At 46.1% G+C, this 27,301-nt stretch overlaps 1 long non-coding RNA gene across 1 annotated transcript in view; it reads left to right on the top strand.

The window, feature by feature from the left end:
• Positions 1 to 27,301, top strand: part of LOC144753707 (uncharacterized) — a 153,065-nt gene that overhangs the window by 26,562 nt on the left and 99,202 nt on the right. The window contains exon 2 of the long non-coding RNA XR_013594492.1: positions 9,672 to 9,916. This is a non-coding gene — a long non-coding RNA (uncharacterized LOC144753707). The remainder of the gene's footprint in view (positions 1 to 9,671; positions 9,917 to 27,301) is intronic.

Here is a 27,301-nt window from a genome sequence, read left to right as displayed (position 1 = left end):
GCAGGTGAACTCTGGAGATGAAGTAGAGGCACACGAGAAAGGCAAGGCATACTGTCAACTGCCATGTAGCCTTAAGTTCTGTGTACGTTCAAGTATAAGTAAATATATAACATCGTTTCTGACGAGGTGCAGCAGCTTTTTCGGACAGATGGTATGCTACCCGCAGAATTCTGGTTCTGTAATTTAGCTGTGTTTTGGCTATGTGGGTAGACCCTAACTGACCATTCTGCTGCCCTGGTGTTTAACCATCAGGCTGCAGGCTAGGTGGTTGCTTTCAGTGGAAGAAAGTTCACGAGAACTATAGTCTCATTTGAGTAGCAACCTCCTGCAGGGTTGGCCTAGTCTATTAATTTTTGTCAGGGTTAATTTTGCTTGCTAGCCAGACACTGGTTATGGGTTCCGTCTTTTTAATCTGATGAACATGTACAGAACATGATATATCTTTGTAAATGAGGTATAGTCCCTCCGCCAAAGATTACAACATAAATTATGAACAGTCTGCAACCATAAAAAATAGTATTAATTATTCAGTTTTTGCAATTACTAGGAACAGGTCCAGCTTTAACACAAGTGGAGCTTCTTTAATGGCGGCCGCCCCATCAAACCACCCACCATACCCATTTCCTCACTACCATGCTCCAACAGTGCCGCTCATCTCTTCATAGCCCCCCTCACACGCATTCCATTTGTTTTATAGTGCTACTCAGACCAGCTTAGGGTGCCTGAGCCCTTTATATCTCACACACAGAACAAATTAATAATACATGTGTAAATCAGTCTATAGGAAATATTTCATAAAACAATGAGGATTACAAGGTGTAACTGATACTAGGGGGTAAGAATGTATTTCTGCCCAGATAAACCCTTTTTTAGCGGCATTAGGCTAATGAAAGCCTGGAGGAAACATAACAGTCTAACCTGTACCATGCACCTCTTTGGTGATAGTTCATAGCTCACTCTGCTTTATTAGTGTTGTAACATATGAACTGTAAGTACCAAAAGGATCTCTGTAACAAGAGCAGTAACTATCTGAGTGATCCACATAAAATACACTTGGGTGATTTGCTTAGAACACTTCTTTGCGGCAGGCATATTAACCCTCTGCGTTATTTTATCATGAGTGGGAACTGCCACTAGACAAAACTCCATCTCTCTCCAGCAGGAACTTTAAATGGCAAAGTTATCTTGCCATTTTTATTGTTGCCTGAAAATTGCTATGCACAGAAGACACTCTACAGCAGGTGCTTTTTTAAGTCTGTGTTGTTTCTAAGCACGCTGCCACGGAGGGCAGCGCCCGCTGTGGCTGCACTGGTCACTCCGCTAGCTAGGAACACGCTATCTATACTACTATAATAAAGGAGAAACTTTCAGGCTTTGAGGCGGGTAAACTCCGGAACCACTGCGCTAATCTACACACCCGATACACCGTAGAAATCGTCAGGGTGTGTAGATGGTTATAGGCTATATAAAGTTTAAAAATAAACCTTATTTATAAAATGTATTTAAAAAAAAAAGTAGTCCCCCCAAAGTAGCGCCGGCTGCGACGTGCGTGCTCACGTCGAGGAGCGGCGTCAGAGCGGCGTCAGAGGAGCAGCGGACATGGCGCGGGGGAGGAGCAGTCACGTGAGGAGCAGCGGACAGGCCAGAGGCGGTGCGACCAGCGGAGAGGCGGACTTGGCGCGGGGGAGGAGCGGCGGCGGACAGGCGGTGAGTAGCAGAGCGGCGAGGAGCTGTCAACTCAGGAGCGGCGGCTGAGGTAAGCAGGCGGGTGTCGGGCCAGGCGGGGGACAGGAAGTTACAAAAGGCAATGTCGGGGCAGGCGGGGGTCGGGGAAGGCGGGGGACGGGGACTAACACCTCCATTGACTCAGGCCAGGCGAGGGTCGGGCCAGGCGGCAGGCGGGAGACGGGGCAGGCGGGGGCACGGGCTGCTGGGCAATGTCGGAGCGGTTGGGGGTAGGGGGAAGCCTGAAAGCTCCCGGACAAGGTCAGGACAGGCTGCTAGTTCTAAAAATAAAATAATCAAATTGGCGTAAACACCTTGTGGGAATTACATTACTCCGTCAATTCGATGACGTTGCAGGAAATGACCCCACTTTGAATAAGGTGCAGGAGCTTCAGGGCCAGATGTTCATGATTGCCACATCCTTTAAATACATTTATTATCCCCAGTCGGCTCAATACTTTCACCCTCTAACCACCCCATCTTTCCATGTTAAAAGGAAGTGAATTCCAAGGTGGTAAGTTAAACTTCTTTATTTCAAGTGAAAGTAGTAGTAGGTACACGACCGGCTTGAGCATGAGCAAATTACAACTGACGCTCTAAGCTCCAACAATCTACATTCTCAATGGAACATTACTTAAGCTGGCATGCACCCACATTTGAAAGTAAACTATTATTAAAGATACATATTTAGCATTAAGAACTCAACACATCTTGCTCCTTAAACAAAACAAAACAACAAAACAAACAAAAATAACAATGCATATAAAATAACTAATACAAATTATGATTGCACATAATCTTTCAACCAAATGGAAGGTTTTCGTTCTCTCATTGAACTTCTGAAACCAGATTCTCCCTGCAAATTTCCAGAAACATTTTTGCAACCAGATTCAACATTAAGGTTACCTGGTAAAGTTTGCTTGGTTAATTTTTCCATGTTGCGTGGTCTCCTGGGCCGGTTTTTACTGTTGATTTCCCTTATAATAAAACAAACATTGCCTACAGCAAGGTCAAACACATGCACTCTTCCATTTTTTTTTTTTAAAGACCTTTATTGTACAAAATGCGTCATACACAGCTTACAGCTTACAACCCCTGGGGGCCAACCGCGCGGATCAATAACCATATAAAATATTGTCAAGTGAACACAGCCGTATGGCCGACAACCCTGGGGTTCGGCGGCGTGATAATGTAGCAGCACATACATTCGGTAAATCACATATCGCAATAAGTAAACAGGTCTGTAAGGTTTTGTCTAGTTGTGGAACAACGGTGTTGTGTTGACATCCTCGTCATTTAAATAGCAGCCCACTCCCATGAGTGAATATCGTTGGTAAGTGTATCAATAAGTGTTCCACTATGGGGGAGTGAGGCATCGGAGTTGAAAAGCAGTGCTATGTAATACCGATTAATGGACGTGTGTCTATGCAGTTTATTATGTTCAGAGTGAGAGGTTCGTGCTGGCGGCAGCGTCCGGTGGGAACTGCCATAGCCATGGCTGTTACTGTAGGTGGTACTGTGTACAAGGCGTCTCTTAGTAGCGGTGGTATGAGCGAGATAGCCGGCATCTTAAAACGTAGCCGGATCTATCTGCCCGTCTTCAAGTCGTGCGTGCAGCGGACGTGTGTGGTGAACAGCCTTTACAACAAAACTTTTACAACGCACTACCTTTACAACGCAAATTTTACAACGCAAACTATTACAACGCATTGCTCTGGGGGGCGCTCTAGGATAGGGAATAGGTTAATTTACTATCCAATAACCTTCCCTAGTGTCCACGGGGACTGGAGTTGGAATAGTAAATTAAACTATTCACTATCCAGCACCCCAAAGCACTATGCGTTGTAATGGACTGCGTTTTAATACTTACGTTGTAAAGGCATGCGATGTAAATGCATGCGTTGTAATGTCATATATCCGACGTGTGTCTGCGGCGCTGGGAAGGAGGGGGCGTGACATGCCGGCCGGATTAAGGTGTCTAAAGTCATTCGCGCAACTCGTACAATGTCTTCGTTTACAAAATCTAAGCAGTCTGGTCTGCTAACGGGACCGGCGTGTCAATAAACATATAAACCAAAACATGGGGGTATGGGCAAAGGGGGGTATGGTGTGGGTGGTTGTTTCTGTGCTGTGGTGGGAATAAGAGTCAGTGTTGCAGCGTCGGCATAGATCCGATGGACGGGGAATGGGATGTCGTAGAGGGGGGTTCTATCTCGGGGGTGCACTAAGGACGTCTGTAAAGTGTAGCCAGTGCGGCGGCCACAGCCAGGTTATATGGTGAGGGCCTGACATGTGTAGAAGGAGGTAGGGCGAGAAGCGCTTTATCGCTGAGAGCAGGGCGCGTGCCTTGGGCATTCCGGGGTGCAGATGGTTTGCGGGCGAGACGCAGCGTGTTGCTCGTGGTACGGCAGAGGTGTGGTGGCATAGGCCCCGATTTAAGTTTCCTTGCCATTGGGGGGGGGAGGGATGGGGGGAGCGGTGGGCGCAAGCACGCATCGCAGTGTTCCCTGTGTGTATGTGGGTTACTGATACGGACTCCTTCAAGTGATCCCCTGTTCCAGGCATTTCTGCTGAAAGGACTGAAGGATATCATCCCAGAACTGTGCTATGGGGAATTTCCTAAGTCCTGCCGTTTCTTCCCGTCGTAGGACTGTGCTTTCCGCTCGTGCCCAATTGGCGAGGGACATGCACCAGTGCCGTATATGCGGGGGCGCGTTGGCCTTCCACCGCTTGGTGAGCAGTCGTTTGGCCGTGATTAGTCCTAGATCCCAGAACCGGGCCGGCACCTTGTTCAGCTTTGTGCGTTTGTACAATCCCAGGATGCAGGCCTCCCATGTCATCGGCACATTTTCGTTGGTGCAGTGTGTAAGCAGTGCTGTTATCTCATCCCAATATTGCTGGATATTGGGGCATAGCCAAAGCATGTGCAAGAGGTCCGCCCCCACCAGGGAGCAACGTTTGCAGGCGGTATCCGTGACTGAGAAGTATCTGTTTATCTTATCGGGTGTGAGGTAGGCACGGTGTAATATGTAGAATTGTATTACCTTGAAGCGGGGGTTATGCGGGATGTTGACCGGCCCATTCAGCACCATCGCCCACTCCTTGTCTGTCCAGTCCCTCCCTCTGTGGAGGGTTGTGTATGAATCAGGAGGGCTTGCGCTAGCCAATGCACTATATGCGAACCATTGCCCATGACATGGAGGTATTGCATAAAGTGGTGCGTCGGTAGCTCCTCGGATATGTCGCCCCAGGCGGCAGTCAGCGTACGGACGAGGGACGCGTGCAATAGGAATTGTCCATTCGGGAGGGTCGTGCCTTCCGCGAGGTCCGCAAATGTGAGAAGAGCACCGTCAGCATATAGGTCTCCTAGCGTTTCCACGCCCGCATTGGACCAGCTCTCTAGCATAGTGTCCGTCAGTATTCCAGTTATCTTGGGGGTGCCCAGCAGAGGGAGTATCGGGGCATACGGTATCGTCGCTCGGGTGAGTCGTAGGCATCGCAGAAAGCACCTGTGCGCCATTGCTAGGTACAGCTGCGGGGGACAAAGGGGTGTGTAAAGCACGTACCTCCGCCTTGTTTAAATGTGTTTCCTTTAGTAGTGCCACTTGGAACTTATGGCGCTTCAAATAAGAGTAAATTTGGTATCGTCTCGATGGTGTATGCATGCCCCTGACATTCCACGTACATATCCTAATTTCAGCCTTGGTCATCACTTGTGTGAGATTTACCATTGTCATCCAGCCCCAATTCTCTGAGTGTGGCCTCCCATTGATCTCCCAGCATCCTCTCAATTTCCCGATCAGACACAGCTGTATTTACATTAAGGAGCAGCCCAATCAATCCCCAAAAGATGAGGATAAAAAGAAAAACATAGAGCCTAAACGAGGCAATACAATAAAAAATACCAAAAGGTCGGATGCGCAACATGCTGCCGTCCAAACACTCAAGTGAGTTACAATAAGCTTCTAACTATACAGTACTAGGGGGGTGGTAGGCAATTGGCACAGTAGCGACACAACAGTATTGTTCTCAAAGAGGGGGGGTGGTGTCCCAACCCGGGCCGGCAGAGTACGGGTTATATCTAACTGTCTTTACCGGAAATCATCAAATGTGACGCGGCGGGAGAGTGCCCTGTTCGTTGTAAGGATTGGAGGGATGATCCGTGCGTGGACGCACGCCTTCAGCAAGGTCGGGCCGGAGACCGCCAAGCCAGTAGCAATTGTAGTGGGGGGTGGGAAGGCGTTGCAACGCCATAGTTCAAGCATTTGCAATGTGTGTAAGGTGTTACTCACTGTGTTTCGCCAAGTCCATCCCATGTGCAGCAAAGGGGGGGGGGCCTCCGCCGCCAACCGGCCCGCACCCCCTGTCGAGCAAGGGACGCGAACGCGTGATAGTCACCACTGCGTGAATGTTCTGTAAAGTCCAAGGGAGGTCCCCCTCAGCCGAGCAGTTCCACTGTTTGAGGTGTGACTTCAGGTGGGTCCGTAGATTGTTGAGAATCCGGTATGCCGTAAATTGCTTCGTCGTCACTGGGAAAAGTTCGTGGACTGGCGTGTGGGGCAGAGGACGGCGCTGGAGAGCTGCTGATTTCCGTAACCCAGCGGAGCGCATCCTGTTGTTCCTGCAAGACTAGATCCGCTGGCGGAGAGTGGGTCGTTGTTTCCTGCGAGTTGTGGGGCGCAGGCGATTTGCGCCTGCGCCTTCGTCGTGATCCCCGGGAGCGCGTCATCGTGGCAGTGCCCCGCGCCTGTCGGGGCGTCTCCTCCACTCCGCCATCCAGCCAGGGTTCAACTTCCTCAGGGCTTGTGAAGAAGTGCGTTTTATCCTGCGCCACCACTCGCAGTCGTGCCGGAAAGAGGAGCAAGTATTTGAGACCCGCTTGTCGCAGCCTGCGTTTCACCGCCAGAAAGGAGTGTCTCTGTCGCTGCACTTGGATGGTGTAATCCGGGAAAAACATTACCGTGGCATTGTCTATTCGAACTTCCCCTAATTTCCTGGATTCGCGCAGGATGGCGTTGCGGTCTCTGTAGTTAAGGATGCGAAAGATCAGCGGTCTGGGGTTAGATCCCGGGGGAGGGGTCTCGTGGGTACCCTGTGGGCACGTTCCACCACAAAGTGCTGCGATAGTGTCCCCTCCGGTAAGAGGCCTTTTAGCCAGTCCTCTACATGGCGCGTAGGGTCTGTCCCCTCCCATTTTTCCGGTATGCCAACCAGTCTGATGTTATTTCTTCGTGCCCGCCCTTCTGCGTCCTCAACACGCTCCTCTAGGAATTCAACTCTGTTGAGGAGGTCCCGTATATGTTTGTCCGCTTGATTCACTCGGGGTCCCAGATCAGTCACCGTGGTTTCCAGCGTGGTGGTGCGGTCTTGTAATTTCTTGTGATCGGCCTTGAGATGGGTCAGATCTATTGCTACACTGTCGATCTTGTTTTCTAGGGAGGTGCGCGTCTGTTGGAGGGACTCCTCCAGGCGTTCCATCACAGTTAAGACACTATCCAATTTGGATTTCACATCGGTATCCATAGTGGGTGGTGATTTGGCCTGTTTCCCTTTCGTAGATGTGTTGCCAGTTCCAGTTCGCGTCCTCACCCCTCCAGACATGGGCAAGGCGGTGAGTGTGTATGGTCACAGTTCACAGAGAAGGTGGGGTCTAGAGGAAAGCCCCCCCCACGTCGCCAGGGCAGGCTGGTCACCAGGCTCCCAGTCTCCAAGCGACCGGAGGGGTCTGCCCCTGCCACAGGGGGAGCGTCGGCCAGGCGCCCACTCGTCCTCACTCCAGGGAGGTTCCAGCTAGTGGTAGTGTCTTGCTCAAATATGGTCAATAGGTTGGGGTATGCAGGAAGGATGCCCAAATGGCGCTGTGTCAGGGTGGCTGGCCGCGTAATGTAGGATGTATGGCGTCAGAGTCGCAAGTTCTGTGGCCCCATGGCAGCAGGACCCCCAGTGGTGTGTTGCACCCAGCACCCAAAGCGGCAGTAGGGATCCTCCGTCTCTCTCTGCTTGGCGTTCCGTTGTGTGTAGGGATCAAAGTCGGTAAGGGTCCGGTGATCACTGGGGTCGTGGTTTAGGTGTGTAGGAAGGTGGAGCACTGCTGTCAGGGCTGCGGCTCTCCTTGGTGGCACCTACGCTTCAGGGGGGTCACTTGCAGTCCACACCCATCAGGTAATCCTCCCCGGCAGCCCAGGCTCCTCACCTCATGGGGGACGTCCCCCCCGGCAGTGCACAGGCAGGCGGTCAGTGCACTTGCAGCGGTCCCCTGCCCCCAAAGCCAAGCGTGTGGATATGCAGCGCGGTAGCAAGGAGGCAGCTGCTCCCGCGCGTAGTTCACACTGACCCCCGTAGCGCGTCGCGTCTCTCTCCCCTGATATCTCCAGGCACTCGTCCAGTGCCTACGTCGTGGCGTGAGTTCGTCCAGGGCCACCGCAACTCCCACAGCCTTATCAGTCTGCAGGGCTCGTCCGGCGTTGCCTCCGCCCCGCCTCAGCATCGCATCAGCCTCCTACTGCGTGGGTAGCAGATGGTGCCAGTCCGGAGCGGGGAGAGAGGGGGGGAGAGCCCCACCGCAGTTAATTGATGTACCTGATGGCGGGAGACGGTCAGCCCACAGTTGCGGCCTCCAGACGCGAGGAGAGGGCACCGTCCAAATCACAACTCGGGCCCCAAGCCGCCACACTCTCCGGGCCCTGCTCAAGCGCGGCCACAGCGGTCGTAGGGGTCTTATCTCCCCGCTGCTGGCTCACAGTCGCTCCCGGGTCACGCCGTCCGTGTGTCGATTCGCCGGCGCCCAGCCTCAGCGCCGTGGAGGAGACAGCGTTTCTACTCGGCCGTCTGGCGCTCGCCGACTTTCACCCCTGGCCACCGTCCTCCTCCTCCTGTTGGGTGAGATCTCCGTCCCCCACTGAAGTTTGTGTTGGCAGGCAAGTGGCACCGCCGGGCGGCAACAGGAGCTATGTGTTCCGCGATCATGGGACCAACCCTCTGGGTCCCGCCTCCGGGCGCTGGGCGGTCTTCTCCAGGTCTCTGCGGGCCGCGCCAACGGGCCTAGCGGCGGGTTGCAGGCCACGGCCTCTCGTGATCATGCGTGCCGACCAGGGAGCTGCTCATGCGGTCACAGGCTAGCAGGCGGTGCCGGGGCGGTCTCCGGTCATCAATGTGCCCCAAAGTCGCTGAAGGCCGGGAGCACGGATAGGTGATGGTCCGTTTCAACTTTCAGCCAAGTTAGGTGAAGTGTGCCGGATAATCGGCCCTGGGAAGGGGAGATCAGGACGGAGCTCTACCCAGTTGTTGCCATCGCCATTGCGTGCCAAGCCACGCCCCCCAACACATGCACTCTTCCATACCTTGCAAAAACGCTTGTACAGCGTGTATTTACAGCTTCAAAACTGCCCTAGTTTGCAAACATGGACCACTTTTTTAGCTATCAAATGCACTAATGGTGACCACTTTTTTTTGGTGCCAAGCCTATTTTCTGTCCCAGTCTGACCCTGACCTCGCACCTTTGTAAAGTTGCAGGATGGGGGTACCATTTTACTTAACCCTATTGTTCTGCGGTACTAAAGCAAGAGTCATGTCTGTGGCGCGTTAATCGCTTTTAACTGACGATTTTAGATACCATTATCCAGTCTCTCCACATTGGTCTGCTCAACTGGTTAATGACAGTGAGATTTTAAGGCAGAATATGTTTTTCTATAAGCTAGTGTGACCACCTCCCTCCAGATCACTGCAGACACTGTTCCAGACCCGGAGCTTTGTGTGGTAGCCTCTTACATTCTATGTGTTGTCATCTTATTTTGCTTGCATTGAACTATTTAAAATAACACTCCTGAAATCGATGACTTGTAGATGAAATGTTTAGGATTGGTCTGTGTTGACCTGCAGTAAGGTGGCCATTCTCCTATCACAGTCTTCTTACGTTGACACGTGCTCTGTGCCGCCTCTCCTCACAGGTACAAGGATCACTGATGTGTACTTCTGAGAGCTTTTGGACAACATGTGGTGATTTGTCTATGGAATGCAGACAGGAACTTCTTCCTGTTTGTCCTGTTTGATGTGTCGATCATAAGAGAATCTTGTGGTGAGGATAAGGAGAAATGAAGACTCCCTGTGCCGCAGCTGAGCCCTAAATAAATGCCATTGTCAGGACGTCATTGACTAACACTTGGACATTCCAGCATAATTATCTACATTGGAGGTAAGGGTGGATTCATATTCCTATGTATATTATTGCATATTTGAAATCAGCTTGAATACACAGCTTCAGACATCCACCTTAGATGCCCACTTCAGCCCCCCTGTATACGAGGACCACATCTGTCTTCATCTCATGGTACTGATCTGTTTCATTACAGGCTTCACACAGATTAAAAATGAATGTTAGAAATCTGAAGTGCACCAGTACAAAGGAGGCCCTGTTTAGTTCAGTTTATTTCAGAAGTGAAATTTCCTATTTTAATTCCCATAGTATTCTTTGCTGTTCGATACAGCAAAACAGCTGAACAGATTTACACCAAATTTGGCATGAAGACAGAACTTTACTCTTGAAACTGTCTTTGATTGGTTTGTTATAAATCCATTCATTCAGTATTTTTTGTGAAATTCGTTTTTAAAAAAAATCTTGGATTGGGCATCAAGAGGCTAAATGTTAGAAATATCTGGATGCTTACTTCTCGGATCCTCCATGGATTCACAAATCCTATTAAAACAAGTATTTACTATGCAATAGGTCTCGCATATGCCCAGTACATGAATCTGCCTGACCTGGTGTACAAGTCTCCCTGTGTGCCCGGAACAGACGATCGATTCTTATGACATCCAGTGGGAACATATTCTAAAATAGATACTTGTGTCCCTTGTAAGCCAATGATGGTCACATGTGGGGTGAAAATGTGTGTAATATCTAGACTTGATGGATTATAATAGCAATTTCCCCTGAAAAGAAGGAAGTTCGGTGGAAGTCCAGGGAAAGAGCATCCCCAAACTCCTTTGATCAGAGCCCTTTCTTTCCCCATTCCCTATGCATATGCCCATTGACTTCTTTCTGGTGAAGTTTGACCTGACACTATGCTTATGCAAAGAAAACTTTTCCTGAACTGTCCCCCTGCCGTTACTAGTGGCCTAGCAAACGTTACATGGATTCTTTGGCTGAACAATAGATTCCCAAATTACCCTTTAAGATTATCTTTTGTCTATGCTCTGCTAAATATGAATTTTTATACTACATTCTGTACCTGCTTATTGAGACTCATGATTTATTACATAAAACTGTTGATTATTGCCTTGAATTCTAAATCTATCTAATACAATAACTAATTTAAGCTATATTGTCTGAGTCTTCTTTAAAATGTATTTTTAAATGTTCTTTCCACAGAGATCGTGCACAAGTAACCGGGGTTGTAATACAGTGATAGCCATAGATTATTCTCAGAACATCAGATTATTTTGTTATTATTCAGTATAGCAACAGCAGAACTATTGGTTTGAATGATCTTGACTCCATTTAACCTTTTTCAGGACGTTCGGACTTCCCATTACTATCCTATATATTTACAGCATGGTTTTGAGAATAGTATTCTTGAGTTGGATTTCGAGTTTGTGAGTTGGTTACCAATTATTGGTCCTCCCTGGTAGTCAACAGGCAACGCCCTGATTCCTCACCGTCAATGTGATGAGCTAGGTCCATCAGTGGACCAAAGCCTCTATGGGTGTGAGTAGATACTGAGATCAGAATAAGTAATAATTGGGCCCAGGTAAAACGCTGCAACAGTATGTACCAATGTCTCCAGGTTCCATTGACTGTGTCCATGTCTCCCTGTCTCAGAGTTAGCACATTTACTGTCCTGGTGTCCCTGTATGTCTGCCAGTATATGAATCTGCCTGACCTGATGTACGAGTCTCCTTGTAGTAATGTATCCATGTCCCACTGTAACTGCCTGGCTGTTGGGTATGTGTGAATCAGTGTCTCAAAGTCTGTCTCCCTGTCTCAGTTGAAATGTTTTGTGATCTCCACACTTCTTAAAGTACACTGATATGTGGATGAAATATGCCCTCCTTACACATCTTAGCAGCACCTGTGCCTTCCCTGTCTGAATGGTTCCTTGTACCAGTGTACAAGTTCCCTCTACCAGTTTTATTTTCTCCCTGGCAAAAAAACTGCATGTAAGCTCTTTTCTCCCCTATCTGCAGGAACACACATCTGCTTGTCCATTGCCGGGGGATGTATTGATAATAACGCTCCCCTGTAGCGGGAAGTTAACATTCTTGAGTCCAGTGACTCTATCCAGATTTGCGTAAATTCTGTCTCCTGTTTATTTATTATCTACTGTGGGCAACCGGGACTTTTTCCGGATCCCCAGTGGTAATCCATCAGTACGAGCTGTCGGAATGGTGACTCTTCACGGAGGCACATCATCCCGTACCTAGAGTCGATTGATATGTTGTCTTTGAGACATGGATATACAGCTCGTCTATACTCGGAGCATACAGCCTATATAGGACTAGTTCATCACAGAACATTTTTAAAAATACTTTTCCCCACTGCAATTACGAAGTGACTTTTCCAGTTCTCTGTCATGCATTACAGATTGAACCCTGATTAATCTAATAAGGATCATCCCTGACGAATTGACTCTAATGTACAGAGGACATTATCTTGTGTTTTCATTGTGACAAGCACTATTTTAGAAGTGATTTGGAGATGGCATTCCTGAAGAAGGCTGGTCTCTGCCGAAACGCGCGTAGAAAGACGAACAATTGCCACATCTCTTATTGGTGCAAGACTTTGATGTAAAAACAGTACAATCATGTTATCAAAACTGGAATTCTGTTCTTGCCTGTTTGAAATTATTGTATATCAGACACATTGATTATTTTGAACAAGCCAATTATGTAACTGATATGTATGTGTGGATGATGGATGAATGCAGTGTGCATGTAGATTGAAATGGTGACTTCTCTGTTACAAAAGTGTACATAGTGACCAATTTTTGGAGACATTATTTAATAAAATATATATTTGCATTTTTCTAATTTTGAGTGATGGTCTCTCTTCTCTCATAACTATTTCTATTATGTATATTTTAATATGTATTGAAGTTGCCCTAGGAATTTTACAGTATGCATTTCCCTGCCTAGGTGAACTTCTCATTTATAGCAGGGGGCTCCGTATCTTTGCAGTTATGTATCTACTGTCCCATGGTATGTCTTCGTGTCTCAGTGTCACAGTTAGTGTTGTCATGGAGTTTGGTAGATTTCCTGTCACAGTGTCAGCAGTCTGTCCCCTTAACCACAATGCATGATCCACGTCTGTTTGTTACTCCTAGTCCCAATGTCTGTGATGTCTGATTTTGTTTCAGCGTAGTGGGGTGCTGATTGTGTTCCAGTGTCAGTGACCTTCATGCCTCAGTGTTAGCTAGGGTAGTAATTGTTCCAGTGTGTATCCCTTCCTGTGATTTCTCCCTGTCTCAGTGTACGTTTCTCACACTGACTGACTTATGACACTGTTAAAATGCTCAAAATCTAACGGGAAGCCCTCGGTGGCAGTTCTTAGTTACATGTTTTTAAAATAAGTATTTCTGAAGACAGTAAGCAAGGTGGAACAAAGTAGTTTAAGCAATCTTCACTCCTGAGATACATAGCAGGAGAACTGGTGACAGTTCTATTGCATTGGGATGTATGGTATGGTATTGACAATGCCAATAGGTCTAGGTTTAAGGTGTCAACGTTGTCAATATTAGCAGCTAACACCAAGACACACAAGAGGGAGCCACAGGAATGGCCAGAGAGGGGCATAGTTTATTTATTTAATTTGATGATTTTATATAGCATAGACTTGGCCAAGAGCATCCGAGCACTTTACAAGGGGAAACAACCTTAATACCGAATCCCTAACAACGAGTAGGCTTAACAACAACTCCCAAACAACGACCTGTACCTGAACCACGACCTCCTTAACAAGAATACCGTTGCCAACAATCATCGTAAAAATATGTTTGAGATGCAGCACAGGAAAAGAGCACAACAGACATTTGAGAGTGTGTGGTACATCATAGTTTCAACTACACACAAAAGAAGGTCCCAGGGGAATGTTTCAAGACCCTGACTGCTAAACCCCCTGACTTGAAATGACACCAACAACAATTAGCAGTGAGTCTAAACAAAAAACAATCTAATCATGTACCCAAATAAGCAAAATAGGAGGAAAGGGAAAAGTTAAAAATTGGAACGAGTTCCCATCAGTCCACCATTGAGACCGCCCTTCATCATCTGGGATCTCTTGTACAGTTCAAGATTTTTTGGAAACCACTACTGACCTGGCAGGTGATATAGCCAAGTCAATGGGTATCCCAAATACTGTACCACAGAAGTGAATATGGTGTGTCTAGTGGGGAACTGAATAGCAGTGCTTAAGAGATGTGTAAGTGAAAAAGAAAAGAGAAAAAGGCTCTAAAATTAGGTAGTGATCGGGGAAACAGAACAGCTTTAATATGCACCCTCCCACTCCTAAGTCAATAAAAACAGTGCAATAGTAGTGTAACAAATAACTACTAAAAAAGATATAAGGTCGACATGTTTCTGCAGTTTTACTGGAGCCTATAGGTCTCCTGCTGCTTCCTCAGGACCATTAGTGCTACTGCTATGTAGAAATTAAAACCATATCACCTGATAAGTGTATGTGTACTCGTCGTCCCGTCCTGGACAGAAAATGAGAAAATATATATATGGGTAAATGAAGAAAGGAACAGTGTAAAATGAAGCAATCAATAACAGGCACTCTCATGCCTACGTTATGATGTTATTTTAATAGTACTCCACAGGCCATTGGACAATATATAATGACCTATGTTTAGGCAATCTTAGTTTTTCACAATTCATAAATTTAGATTCACTCACCCACTCGCTGGGAAGGAAAAGCCCCACCTCACCTGGCACCAGCTCAGGTAGTGGGTGCACCGCACTACAGAAAAAACAACAAGAGAGATAATCTTTGCAGATAGATATGTACAACTGATCTCATTCCTCATCCAAATTGTCTATCACACGCCCCATCGGTGCCGTCTTCTCTTACTAATACCATCCCAGAACCTCTAGCTTTGGAGACACAGCCTGATCATATAACCCAATTGCGGGAAGGTTACCGTTTGTTACGTCGGGCTTTTTAGTTTAGTCAATTTAGCTCTTACACACTTGTATGCCACGACATCCCGCAAACAAGGTCTATACTCCACAACCATTCAGTCTCATGCCTACCTCTCCGTCGGTACACCGATCTTCCCTCTGAAGCTCTTTCGTAGGGAGGAATCGACTTGGTGTACCGCGGGAAATAAATGCGTCTCTCACTTCCGTGTTGGGCGTGTGCACCGTGACAAACACGTGATCGCGTCATGACGCGTTGTGGCTGTCGGGAGATATAGTTCCCGTTGATGCCACATAGAGACCACGGTTCAAATCCCCGTTTGGTATCATATTTACAGGAACGCTGTACATGTTGGTTTCGTTTTAGAAAAGTAATCTAAACTACTTGTATCTTTAGATAATCATATTACCGTCTAGAGCAAAGTAATGAATTTACAAAAGGACAACCATGGGCTATGGCTATCGGGAGATGTAATTCCCGATGGTGCCACGTAGGGACCGCGGTTCGAATCCCCTTTAGGTATCCCATTCATAGGCACACTGTACATGTTGGTCTCATATAAGACAAGTAATCTAAAACCCTCATAACAATGGCAGGATGTTAATATGAGCCAGTTTAGACAATCCTGCTAACGTCTAGAACAAAGTGGTGAGTCTTCAAAGTGACATTCAGGGGATGTCTTCGTTCAACCCCGTTTTATCAGTTTTAAGTCTAAAGACCCATTTTTGTTCACACTTGAACAGAAATTTAGAGACATCAGTGACACCTGCAGGAATCCATGGCTGGTCAAGGACTGTCCAGAAAATGTCAGAAGGCTGATGACCTACTCGCAAAAAGTGATTCGTCAACTTTGTCGCTTGTTTGCCACAACGTATCGAACTTTTATGCTCGGAGATCCTCAACTTTATTTTTCTTGTAGTCATCCCTACGTAGTTCAACTTACAGGGGCATGTGATCAAGTAAATTAAGTTAGAGCTGTTACAGTTCGTGAACCGACTGAGTTGCCATGGTCTGTCAGTGCCTATGTCAACAGTGAGCGTTTTAGTTGTTTGCAGACAAGCCGCGCAGTTACCACAGGGATGGTGTCCAGTAACCGCGGGCAGGTCCCATAGGGTACCGACTGCTCGAGGAATCTCTCTTTTAGGTCTGGTGTGTACCAACTGATCCTTAAAGTTCTGCCCTCTCCTAAATGCAAAAAGAGGGGGAGGTATTGAGTCAGTGCCTGTGTTTAGGATCTTCCAATGTTTCTTACCGATTTTTTGAATCTTGTTGGAATATGTGCAATATGTATTTACACAAGTGATTCTCTCCTTTTGGGGTTTAGGAGGTGCCAGTTCTAGAAGACACTCCCTGTTATTGTTGGAAGCCCTCTTCTTTGCATGTCTGATTAGACGTTTAGGGTAGTTTTTGACCAGTAAATTTCTTTCAAGCGCTTGTGAGTGTTCTTGGAAAGCGGATTTGGTGGAACAATTCCTCTGAATACGGAGGAATTGCCCAAAAGGCAGATTGTCCCTGAGTGCTTTAGGGTGGAAACTTTCGTAGTTTAACAAGGAATTCCTTGCCATCGGTTTGCGGTATAACTCGGATTGTAACCCCCCTTGTGATGCAGAGATCAATAGATCCAGGAAAGGTAGTCGATGTTAGTCAAATTCCATAGTGAACTTAAGAAAACGATTTCTTTCATTCAACCACCCATGGAACAGACGTAGTTCTTCAAACGAGCCACGCCACACCACCAGGATGTCGTCTATATATCTTTTCCACACTCGCAGACACTTAAGATAGGGGTTAGTGTCTACGAGTATGTGCGTCTGTTCGAATTTGTGAACATACAGGTTAGCGAGACTCGGGGCAAAAACACTGCCCATACTGGTCCCGCTAACCTGTAGGTAGATTGACTCCTCATATTGGAAATAGTTCTCGGTCATGGCCATCGTGGCCAACGTCATAATGAATCTGACAGGTGTGATGGAATTGAGGTCTCTATTAGTCAGTAGTTCTTCAATGGCCTCCAAAGTCTCTGTCTGTGGGATTGAGGTGTAGAGACTTTCCACATCAAATGACACCAAGAGGTCAAGATCTACATTGAACTCAATGTCAGGGAGGATCCTTAAGACATCCTTAGTGTCCTTGAGGAAAGTAGGCATCTCCCTCACTATGGGCTGCAAGAAAAAATCCACGAAAGTAGACAAAGGTTCAAGCAATGAACCGATACCCGATATAATCGGTCTACCAGGTGGAGGGCGTTGCATCTTGTGTACTTTTGGTAATATATAAAAGTACGGCATTTTGGGGTTGGCAGTGCAAAGATATTGGGATTCCTTTTGGGTAATCCACCCTTCAGCCAGGGCTTCCTCTACAACATGGCCAACGACTGTGACAAGTCTATCTGTAGGATCATTGTCCAATTTGCAGTATGCTCTAGTATTGTTTAATTGGCGCAGGCATTCGTCGCGATATGATTCTGAATCCATCAGTACAGTCGCCCCGCCTTTGTCGGCTGGTTTGATTGACAGTCCTTGACCAGCCATGGATTCCTGCAGGTATCACTGATGTCTCTAAATTTCTGTTCAAGTGTGAACAAAAATGGGTCTTTAGACTTAAAACTGATAAAACGGGGTTGAACGAAGACATCCCCTGGATGTCACTTTGAAGACTCACCACTTTGTTCTAGACATTAGCAGGATTGTCTAAACTGGCTCATATTAACATCCTGCCATTGTTATGAGGGTTTTAGATTACTTGTCTTATATGAGACCAACATGTACAGTGTGCCTATGAATGGGATACCGAAAGGGGATTCGAACCGCGGTCCCTACGTGGCACCATCGGGAATTACATCTCCCGATAGCCATAGCCCATGGTTGCCCTTTTGTAAATTCACTACTTTGCTCTAGACGGTAATATGATTATCTAAAGATACGAGTAGTTTAGATTACTTTTCTAAAACGAAACCAACATGTACAGCGTTCCTGTAAATATGATACCAAACGGGGATTCGAACCGTGGTCTCTATATGGCAGCAACGGGAACTACATCTCCCGACAGTCACAACGCGTCATGACGCGATCACGTGGTTGTCACGGTGCACACGCCCAACATGGAAGTGAGAGACGCATTTATTCCCCGCCGGTACACCGAGTCGATTCCTCCCTATGAAAGAGCTTCAGAGGGAAGATCGGTGTACCGACGGAGAGGTAGGCATGAGACTGAATGGTTGTGGAGTATAGACCTTGTTTGCGGGATGTCGTGGCATACAAGTGTGTAAGAGCTAAATTGACTAAACTAAAAAGCCCGACGTAACAAACGGTAACCTTCCCGCAATTGGGTTAAATGATCAGGCTGTGTCTCCAAAGCTAGAGGTTCTCGGATGGTATTAGTAAGAGAAGACGGCACCGATGGGGCGTGCGATAGACAATTTGGATGAGGAATGAGATCAGTTGTACATATCTATCTGCAAAGATTATCTCTCTTGTTGTTTTTTCTGTAGTGCGGTGCACCCACTACCTGAGCTGGTGCCAGGTGAGGTGGGGCTTTTCCTTCCCAGCGAGTGGGTGAGTGAATCTAAATTTATGAATTGTGAAAAACTAAGATTGCCTAAACATAGGTCATCATATATTGTCCAATGGCCTGTGGAGTACTATTAAAATAACATCATAACGTAGGCATAAGAGTGCCTATTATTGATTGCTTAATTTTACACTGTCCTTTCTTCATTTACCCATATATATATTTTCTCATTTTCTGTCCAGGACGGGAAGACGAGTACACATACACTTATCAGGCGATATGGTTTTAATTTCTACATAGCAGTAGCACTAATGGTCCTGAGGAAGCAGCAGGAGACCTAGAAGGCGCAAGTTTCCAGTGTTACGGATGCAGAGTGAATCATCAACGATCTGCAGAATTGCAGTCTAGGTGCTGTATCCCTGTCTGAAGCAATGTTGGGGAGTGTCTAAGAGTTTATTTGCATTGATGTGAGATGACAATTGAAAGGCTACACAGCTTTCTATCTCTTTACCTTGGAAATGAGGGATGGAGACTGGACTGAAGTTGTTTGGGTTGCAGTGACTGATCTTTTAAAGGCAGAGAGATTTTACCAACTTTCAGACAGTCTGGGAAAGTACCTTGTTCGAGGGAAGAGTAGACCAGGGAAGGCCAAAAAGGCATGTTCTGTTTGGTGAGATCTTTATTGATAGAACCAAGGATAGTGTCAGAAAGGTGGTTCGATGGTTTCATGTTAGTTATGGGCTGTAGTAGTTCCAACTTTGAAACTGGCGTGAAAAGAGACCAGGACCGTTGGGCTTTGCAAGTTAAATTATCCTTGGCTATATTGTTAGATGCGGCCGGTAGGGAAATCTTTATGGCTTTACCTTGTTGTTGAAAAACTCTGCAAAGTTATTCCATGGAGCCTCAGAGGACACGGGTGTGGTTTTAAGAGAAAGTTGTTTGTTTGCTTGCTTGAGTACTTCAAAAGGAGGTTTAGGTCTGTTCTTTGCCATGTCAAGGAAGGGACTGATATGTGATCTTTGTATCTTTGTTGTTCTTGTTCTCAGCCTAAACAGACTCAGCGGAGAGGGTAATTGTCTCCATTCTTTCTAAAGCTTTCTTATGTACTTCCTTTCCTTATAAAGGTCTTTTGAGAACAAAGGTAGAGAAGGTTTTGGTCTGCTGCGCTTGCTCCTGTGAATTACAAATTCCTCTATCAACGTTTCCATTCAGTTATTACATTTGTCTATGGCAGTGATGATGTGTTTAAAATTGAGGAACTGCAAAAGTCAGATTTGGTTGCTTAATGTTCACAAAGGTCTTAGTTTCAATGTTTTTTGTGTCCCTAAACAAGATTTTCTCCTTCTTTGGTTCACCAGAGGTTTTATTGCAGGTATTGGAAGGTGATCAGACAAGTCTACTGGGATGGGATCATCAGCTGTTAGGTGAGGAACTTTAGATATGATCAGATCCAGGGTAGAGTCCTTGCAGTGTGTAGGTTTGTGGCAATGTTGCAGGAGATCATTGCTACTGAGAAAGGAAGAGAAGGTGCCCATTGGTTTGTTACCCTATGTACCACAGGGAAGATTAAAGTCACCTAGAGAGATAATGCTGTCAGAGCTAATTAATTGGGATGTGATGAACTCCATCCATTCTTTGACAAAAGTGTTAATTTCACCCAGAGGGTGATAAATAACATTCACTTTGAGCAGCATGGGAGATTTACAGAGACGTGCACCTGTAGGAGTTATAGCGATTCAAGAAAAGGGTCCTGCAACTTAACAGGTTTTGGTGAATGGCTGCTGAACCCGCACAGACCGTAGCTTTGTTCCTGGTTGTAGTGAAGAATGGAGTAGAACGGAGGCAAAAGAAGGTCTAGTATGTTGTGTGTGGCATCATTCAGCCAGGTTTCATTGAGAAACGGATCACTGACTAAATATCGATGGACAAAATATAGACTACCCAAAATATCGATGCCAAAATATCGACAGACAAAATATCGAATTCCTATCTACAAACAGGTAAGTACCAAAATATCGAATCCAAAATATCGTTTAAAAATATATACTTTGTAAAAATATCGAATTTCTTAAAAATAATGTAAAATTAAAAAAATATTAAAAATAAATAGCTAAAATATACTTAAAAATACTTAAATTACCTTAAAATTATTAAGTAATTAATTTAACTTATAAAAAAACATACAATCATATATGTTAAAACATATATATATATTAACATAATATTAATAAAAAATACACAATATTATTACCGTAGGATAGCGGGAGTGTAAAAATTACTATTCCAACTCCTGGAAGTGCAACAGTAGGGAAAGCGTTGGATAGCGTAGGGGTAAAAATTACTATTCCCACTCCAGTGAGTGAACAGTAGGGAAAGCGTTGGATAGCGCAGGGGTAAAAATTACTATTCCCACTCCAGTGAGTGCAACAGTATAGAAAGCGTTGGATAGCGTAGGGGTAAAAATTACTATTCCCACTCCAGAGAGTGCAATAGTAGGGAAGGCGTTGGATAGCATAGGGGTAAAAATTACTATTCCCACTCCAGAGAGTGCAACAGTAGGGAAAGCGTTGGATAGCGTAGGGGTAAAAATTACTATTCCCACTCCAGAGAGTGCAACAGTAGGGAAAGCGTTGGATAGCGTAGGGGTAAAAATTACTATTCCCACTCCAGAGAGTGCAACAGTAGGGAAAACGTTGGATAGCGTATGGGTAAAAATTACTATTTCCACTCCATAGAGTGCAAAGGTAGGGAAAGCGTTGGATAGCGTAGGGGTAAAAATGACTATTCCCACTCCAGAGAGTGCAACAGTATGGAAAGTGTTGGATAGCGTAGGGGTAAAAATTACTATTCCCACTCCAGAGAGTGCAACAGTAGGGAAAGCGTTGGATAGCGTAGGGGTAAAATGACTATTACCACTCCAGTGAGTGCAAAAGTAGGGAAAGCGTTGGATAGCATAGGGGTAAATTTTACTATTCCCACTCTAGTGAAAATAAATTAATATAATTCACATAATTATCAATTAATCAATTAATAAAAAGTAATTCCCAATTAAGAATTAATTAATTACCAATTAATAATTAATAAACAATGTATTCAAAATAAATACCAAGAAATAAATTAACATATTTAATTAATTATAATTAAATTACTTCCCACCCTATTCCCCTATAAACCCACAAACCGCTACAGAAAATATATGTATATTATTCACATAATTATCAATTAATAAAAATTATTAATCAATTAAGAATTAATTAATTACCAATTAAAAATTAATTAACAATGTATTCAAAATAAATACCAATAAATTATTTTATATATTTAATTAATTATAATTAAATTACTTCCCACCCTATTCCCCTATAAACCCACAACCCGCTACAGAATTAAATTACGCAAAAATTAAATAACAAAATTAATTACTTAAAATAAATTACAAAAAAATATACACTTTTCACACATATAATAACATACAAAACACTTTAAAAAATTCGATATTTTCAATAACCTATATTATGTACTTCGATATTTTGACTTTCTATATTTTTAAATCGATATTACATTACTTACCTTAAAAACGATATTTTTGATGTCTATATTCTGTCCATTCGATATTTTGTCCATTCTATATTTTGGAGTCGATATTTGTGTGACTCGATATTTTGACCATATACCTTGAGAAACATGTCCAGGTTGATACACTTGATTGTTTCCAAAATCTCCAGGTGAGGTTGATCTGATGACCTGTAGTTATGAAGCATGCATCTGTGAGAAGAGCTGGTGAGTTTAGGCACAAGATGTCCAGAGAGTACAATTGGCACTTGGATAAGGTTTGTGTGATTTTGGGTAGTGATATGAGTTGGGCCAGAGGATCTGAAGTTTGTGATAATGGTTGAAATGGCCAGTTAACCTTGAGCTTGGTTGTGTGGCTGCTTGTTGGTGGATTTGAGATTTTCATAGCTTTCACTGACAGTGCATAGGTCATTATTTTTTAGGTCGAGCGACCTATCTCAATGCGCATGCGCATTGAGCGGGAGCGAGATATATAGGGGCTTATCGAGAGTTTACCTAACTGGCGATTTGTTGCAGTGCATGTGCTTTTTAGGTCATTGCGCAAGCGTATGCCCTAAAAAGCGCGTGCACATTGCCACCAGCCGCCTGCCTGCCTGCCTGCCTGCCTCGCATTACCACATCAAAGGTGGCGCGTCTCAGGCCCCTGCTGCTTCACACCCTCATGCCGCTCTCCCCGCTCAGCCCCCTCCCCTGCCCGCCGTGTCGCATTTCTCCTCCCCCCTCCCCACAGCAATGCCCTCCGTCTTGTTTTACCCGTTTCTTCTTTTCTCTATCTGTCCCGCGTCCCTTTCTCTCTTTGCCTCGCAGCGTCTTTTTTTTGCTTCTGATGCCCGTTAAAAATTCCACCTCTCCTTGCAAATGTTTTCCCTTTACACCGCATCAGCGTGTCTCAACTCTCCCATTGTCACGTTTTCTGCATTTCTTTTTCTCTCGTTTGCCTCCTCCCCCATTTCCAGTCTCCGCTTATCTCTTGTCTCCTCCATCTATCTACCCTCTCCCTTCCTCCTCTTCCCTATCTTCCTCCCCGCTCCTTCCTCCACCTGTCTAAACTCTTTCTTCCATAGCCGCCTAGTTTCCAGTTCGCTTGTGTGACATTTCAGTGTTTGAAATGTGCTTATATGTGAAATGTCATTGCCGCATTTTCCGTTTTGTGTGCCACTGTGAGTTACAGTTTATCGCAAGTCCAGCTTTGCCTTTGTTGCCGATTTCAGAGTAACCTGTGCAACCTAGAAACAGTGACATGATTAGGAATGTAGCTGGGTACATTTTGTTTAAGCATGAGCGCAAAATCCGCTACGCTCGCGGATTTCGCGAATTTTCGGTAAATCCGCGATCCGCGAACTCTCGCGAATTTACCGAAAATTCGCAATCCGCGAGCGGCGGATTCCGAGGCCAAAAGTTCAAGCCTTCCTGGCCTGTTGTTGTAACTAATTTACGATGGCGCCGGCAAGCTGCCAGCGCCATCGTAAAATAGTTACTAAATTAGCTTCAACAGGAAGCACTAATAGATAAAATCAAGCAGGCGCTCGTGCATCTGCTTTATTTTATCTATTCAGCTTCCTGTTGAAGCTAATTTAGTAACTATTTTAGGATGGCGCTGGCAGCTTGCCGGCGCCATCGTAAAAATAGTTAACAGACCAGGCAGCTGTGCCCTCTTCCCAAATATACCATTGAAAATCGGCTGTGATGCTGGACAGAGGCCTTTGCATCCTTGACTGTCATGAGCGCAATCCACGTGCAGTTCCTGTGGCCAGGAGCTTTTATAGCTCACTCAAGGGACCCCTGCGCCCTTCGGCGCTATTGCATAGTAACACACACCTGGTCGCTGTAGACAACTCTCTGGCACTTTAGGCAGCTGTAGTGTAGTGTAGTGAAAGCACTATACATTTAGCCATTTAAGCATGTGCCCTAGTTGAAGCTTAAATTCAGTGACTCATTCATCGGCCTCACAGGTCAGCTGTAATTCTGGCGGCGTACCTCAGAGGACGAACACCACTGATTTAGTCCAGTTGATGGTATACAAGGAATATTGGCCAAATAAAGCGAAGATATTTAGTATTCTGGCTATGGAGCCCCTTGGGGACGCGACATATAAGAGGACATTGTCGGTGTGCACCAGTATCCTATCTTCCCAATCCTCTGTCGAGCGCAGCCCATGTATTCTAGGATCTTTCCGAATCTATGCCGCCACCAGTTTGAGAATTATGGCAAAAATCAATGGCAACAGGGGACACCCCTGCCCCATTGACGCTGAAAGGTGCGTGGCCTCTTTCCGTTAACAACCACTTGGGCCTGCGGTTTTGTGTAGAGGAGGCTAAGCCAAGATAGAATCCGTGGACCAACCCCCATTCGTTTGAGCACCGCCATCCATATATGGCCACGTGCCACACTCTTGAACCCCAACCAGATAGGGAGACTGGGGACTGATGTTAGTCAAAACTCCTCTTTTAGTTCCCTTGAAACGGCGAACCCTGCAATTGGCAGAGGGTCACTATTAGTTGCTCTACGAGTTGATGTAGATTGACTGGCCAAGTGATGGGTGCCAGGTAGAGTGCATCCCATTCCCCCCAAATAGTGATGTAATCCGAGGCAAATCAACAGCAGTTATAAATACAAAGGAGACGAGGGTGCAGCCTCTTTGTTCTCATGTTCATACGATGGAAGAGAAAGCTTCTCCATACACCTTGATCCTGTGGCTGGGGTCTACTTGGCAAAACACCTACCCACCCTCACATAGGCAAAGCAAGTAGAATGTTTTGCAGGAGAAAACTGTCCGGTGCTAGAAATTTGATGATTTCCCCCCTTAACAATGGTGATGGCTGCATGGGCACCGGGATGGCTAGAGGGGGGCTGATCTGCTGGGGGTCCTGGGCATTTCAGCCCTACCATGGACTGCCTGGGATTGATTATTGATGGGGGCTTCTCTTGGAGGCTGATCTGGCCACATGTGCCCTGGCAGGGACAGTGCATTATTCGGCTCCCTTGTGTTGTCTTTTCCACCCCTCGCCTAGAAAAAAGCTCTGATCGGTCTCTGACCTTTTATACACACAAGAGGCATGTGCACTCGCATGGAAGCCCCGCCCCAAATCCGCAAATACGCTAATCCGCAAATACGCGGATTTTTGCGGATCCACGATCCGTGAATACGCAAATCCGTGAATCGTGGATCCGCAAAATCCGCCCATGCTTAATTTTGTTGTTTCCTGTGTAAACGGTATAACATGTTGGGTGTTGCATGCGTCCCAGGCTAACTTATGAAAATATAAGAAAATAGACAAAGACCAGGCTGACTACAGTGCCATTTTACTAGGGCACAGCTGTCTCTATCAAGCACTGGTGTCAGCAGTTGCTGACTTCTACCATACGTAGCCACAGTAAAGAACAAGCGTTGGCACAGCCAATAGGTCTCGCCTTTGGGACCTTGTAAGTATTTCATTATGCAGCACAATATTCTTGGTGCAACATCAACTGTTGCAAGGCTAAACACTTATAATGGCCCAAAGGCAAGACCTATTGGCTATGCCACAGCTTGTTTTCATTGAGGTAAGAGTACACCGATTGGGTCTAGGTGGGCGGTTGTGCCTGGGATACTGAGCCTCTGTGGGCTGTTATTCAGAGAAGAATGTTGATACTGTTGTGGGTAACATTTGTGGGTTGCAAGTGAATGGCTGAGCAGAGAGAAAACGTGTGTTAGGATGTTGATTTACTTCATCAAATGATATAAAGAGGACACAGCTTCCGAGATTGAGGGCCTTTGGCGCCAAGTGCAAAGATAGGGGCTTGTGTTGAACTTTCGAGTCAAGTCTCAAGTTAGGCGTGTGATTCACATGTACTATTGTAGGGGGAAATGTGTGGGTAAAAGGGGAAGAATCCAGCATGAAAGTGGGGGAAGGGAAAGGGATAGTATATTGAAGAGGACAGTTGCCGATAGGCAGAAGGTAGATGGAGCATCGGGGTAGGGAGGCATGCTAGTTCATGTGAGATAGTTGGGTGAGACATGTTTGAGTATGGCGAATATGGGGATGGGCTGGTTTGATAACTGGAATGTTGGGGCAGAGGTGTTGGAATGTGGGGAAAGAGGATAGGGGTCAAAGGGTAGGAGGAGTGAGGTTGATAGTGATTTGGAGAGATGAGGCCAGAAGGGAGGAGCAGGGATAACCCAGCAAGTGGGCTGTGGGATGACAGAAAGTGTGCAGGGTGTGGGTAGACAAAAAGAAGGAAGGGACTGTGCATATGGAATAAAAGGTGGGAGAAAGGTTGACAAGTTGTTCCGGTGAAGATAAGTTTGAGGGTCTTTTGATGGGAGTGTGGGGGATAAAAGGGTTGATGAAACCCAGCTGATGCTATCCTTTCAGCAAATGAATAACAGTGTGCATGGATGTCTGACTTCAGTGGCAAATTGGATGAAATACAGATACAAATCTGAAATTCTAATCTTTGGAGACTGTGCCACTCCCAAGGTTGGAATGCTGTGATCGAAAGATCTGGGACCCCTCCTACTCTCCAAACAAGGAACTAGAAATTTGAGCATAACATTTTACTGTGACCTGTTCTGTTAACAAAAGATAAGAGCAATCCCCTCTACCTGTGTTGCACTACTGAAAACTTTAAAACAGTGAACATTCTCCTAGGACATGCATGCAAAACAGTGGTACATTTTTTTTGTAAAAACAATTGGCATTCCAATCCAGGGGCTGCAGGGTTTCAGTCGACAGCCTCCGGTAGAGGCAGGTGACGGCCTTGTAAGTACCCGCAGCCATGACCACATATTGACAGCACTCAGAGGTCGGTGGTTCAGTGAGCCCTCTCTTCCAGTGTCTCCGAATACCGGCCACCAGCGAGGCGTGCAACAGGTAGTCACCCCCTGGGAGGCCGTAAGCGTCTCGCAGCTCTTGAAACGTGAGCAGCGATCCCTCTTTGTAAAGATCACCGAGCATTTGCAAGCCGAGCTCCTCCCAGGTCGCCAGCGCAGACCAGTCGCCTCCGTGCGGAAAGGCAGTGCACTTCCCTTGCGGGATCTCAGGGGCATATGGGCGAGTGGTGCCGGATCGCCTATGGCAACGAAGCCAACAGCTACGAATCGTACGTTCCTCCCCTGTGAGCTGGGTAAGGTCCAATTTCTGGCCTAGAATTATGAAGGAGATGACGTGTCTCGGAAATATTCTGCCCACTACCCCCTCTGGACCCCGGAATTCTAAAGCCACTGCCTGGGTAAGCCACTGCAGCTGCGCCGCCAAATAATACCACTCGAAATCCGGGACCGCAAGTCCCCCGTCCGATCTGGGGCGCATCAACGTGGCCAACGCCACGCGCCGTCTACCCGATCCCCAGATGAACCCAGAAATTAGGGAGCGGAGTCTG

Source organism: Lissotriton helveticus, chromosome 5_1 (genome assembly GCF_964261635.1).
Source record: "Lissotriton helveticus chromosome 5_1, aLisHel1.1, whole genome shotgun sequence".
Classification (NCBI taxonomy): domain Eukaryota; kingdom Metazoa; phylum Chordata; class Amphibia; order Caudata; family Salamandridae; genus Lissotriton; species Lissotriton helveticus.
This window is presented reverse-complemented; position numbering and strand designations above follow the sequence as displayed.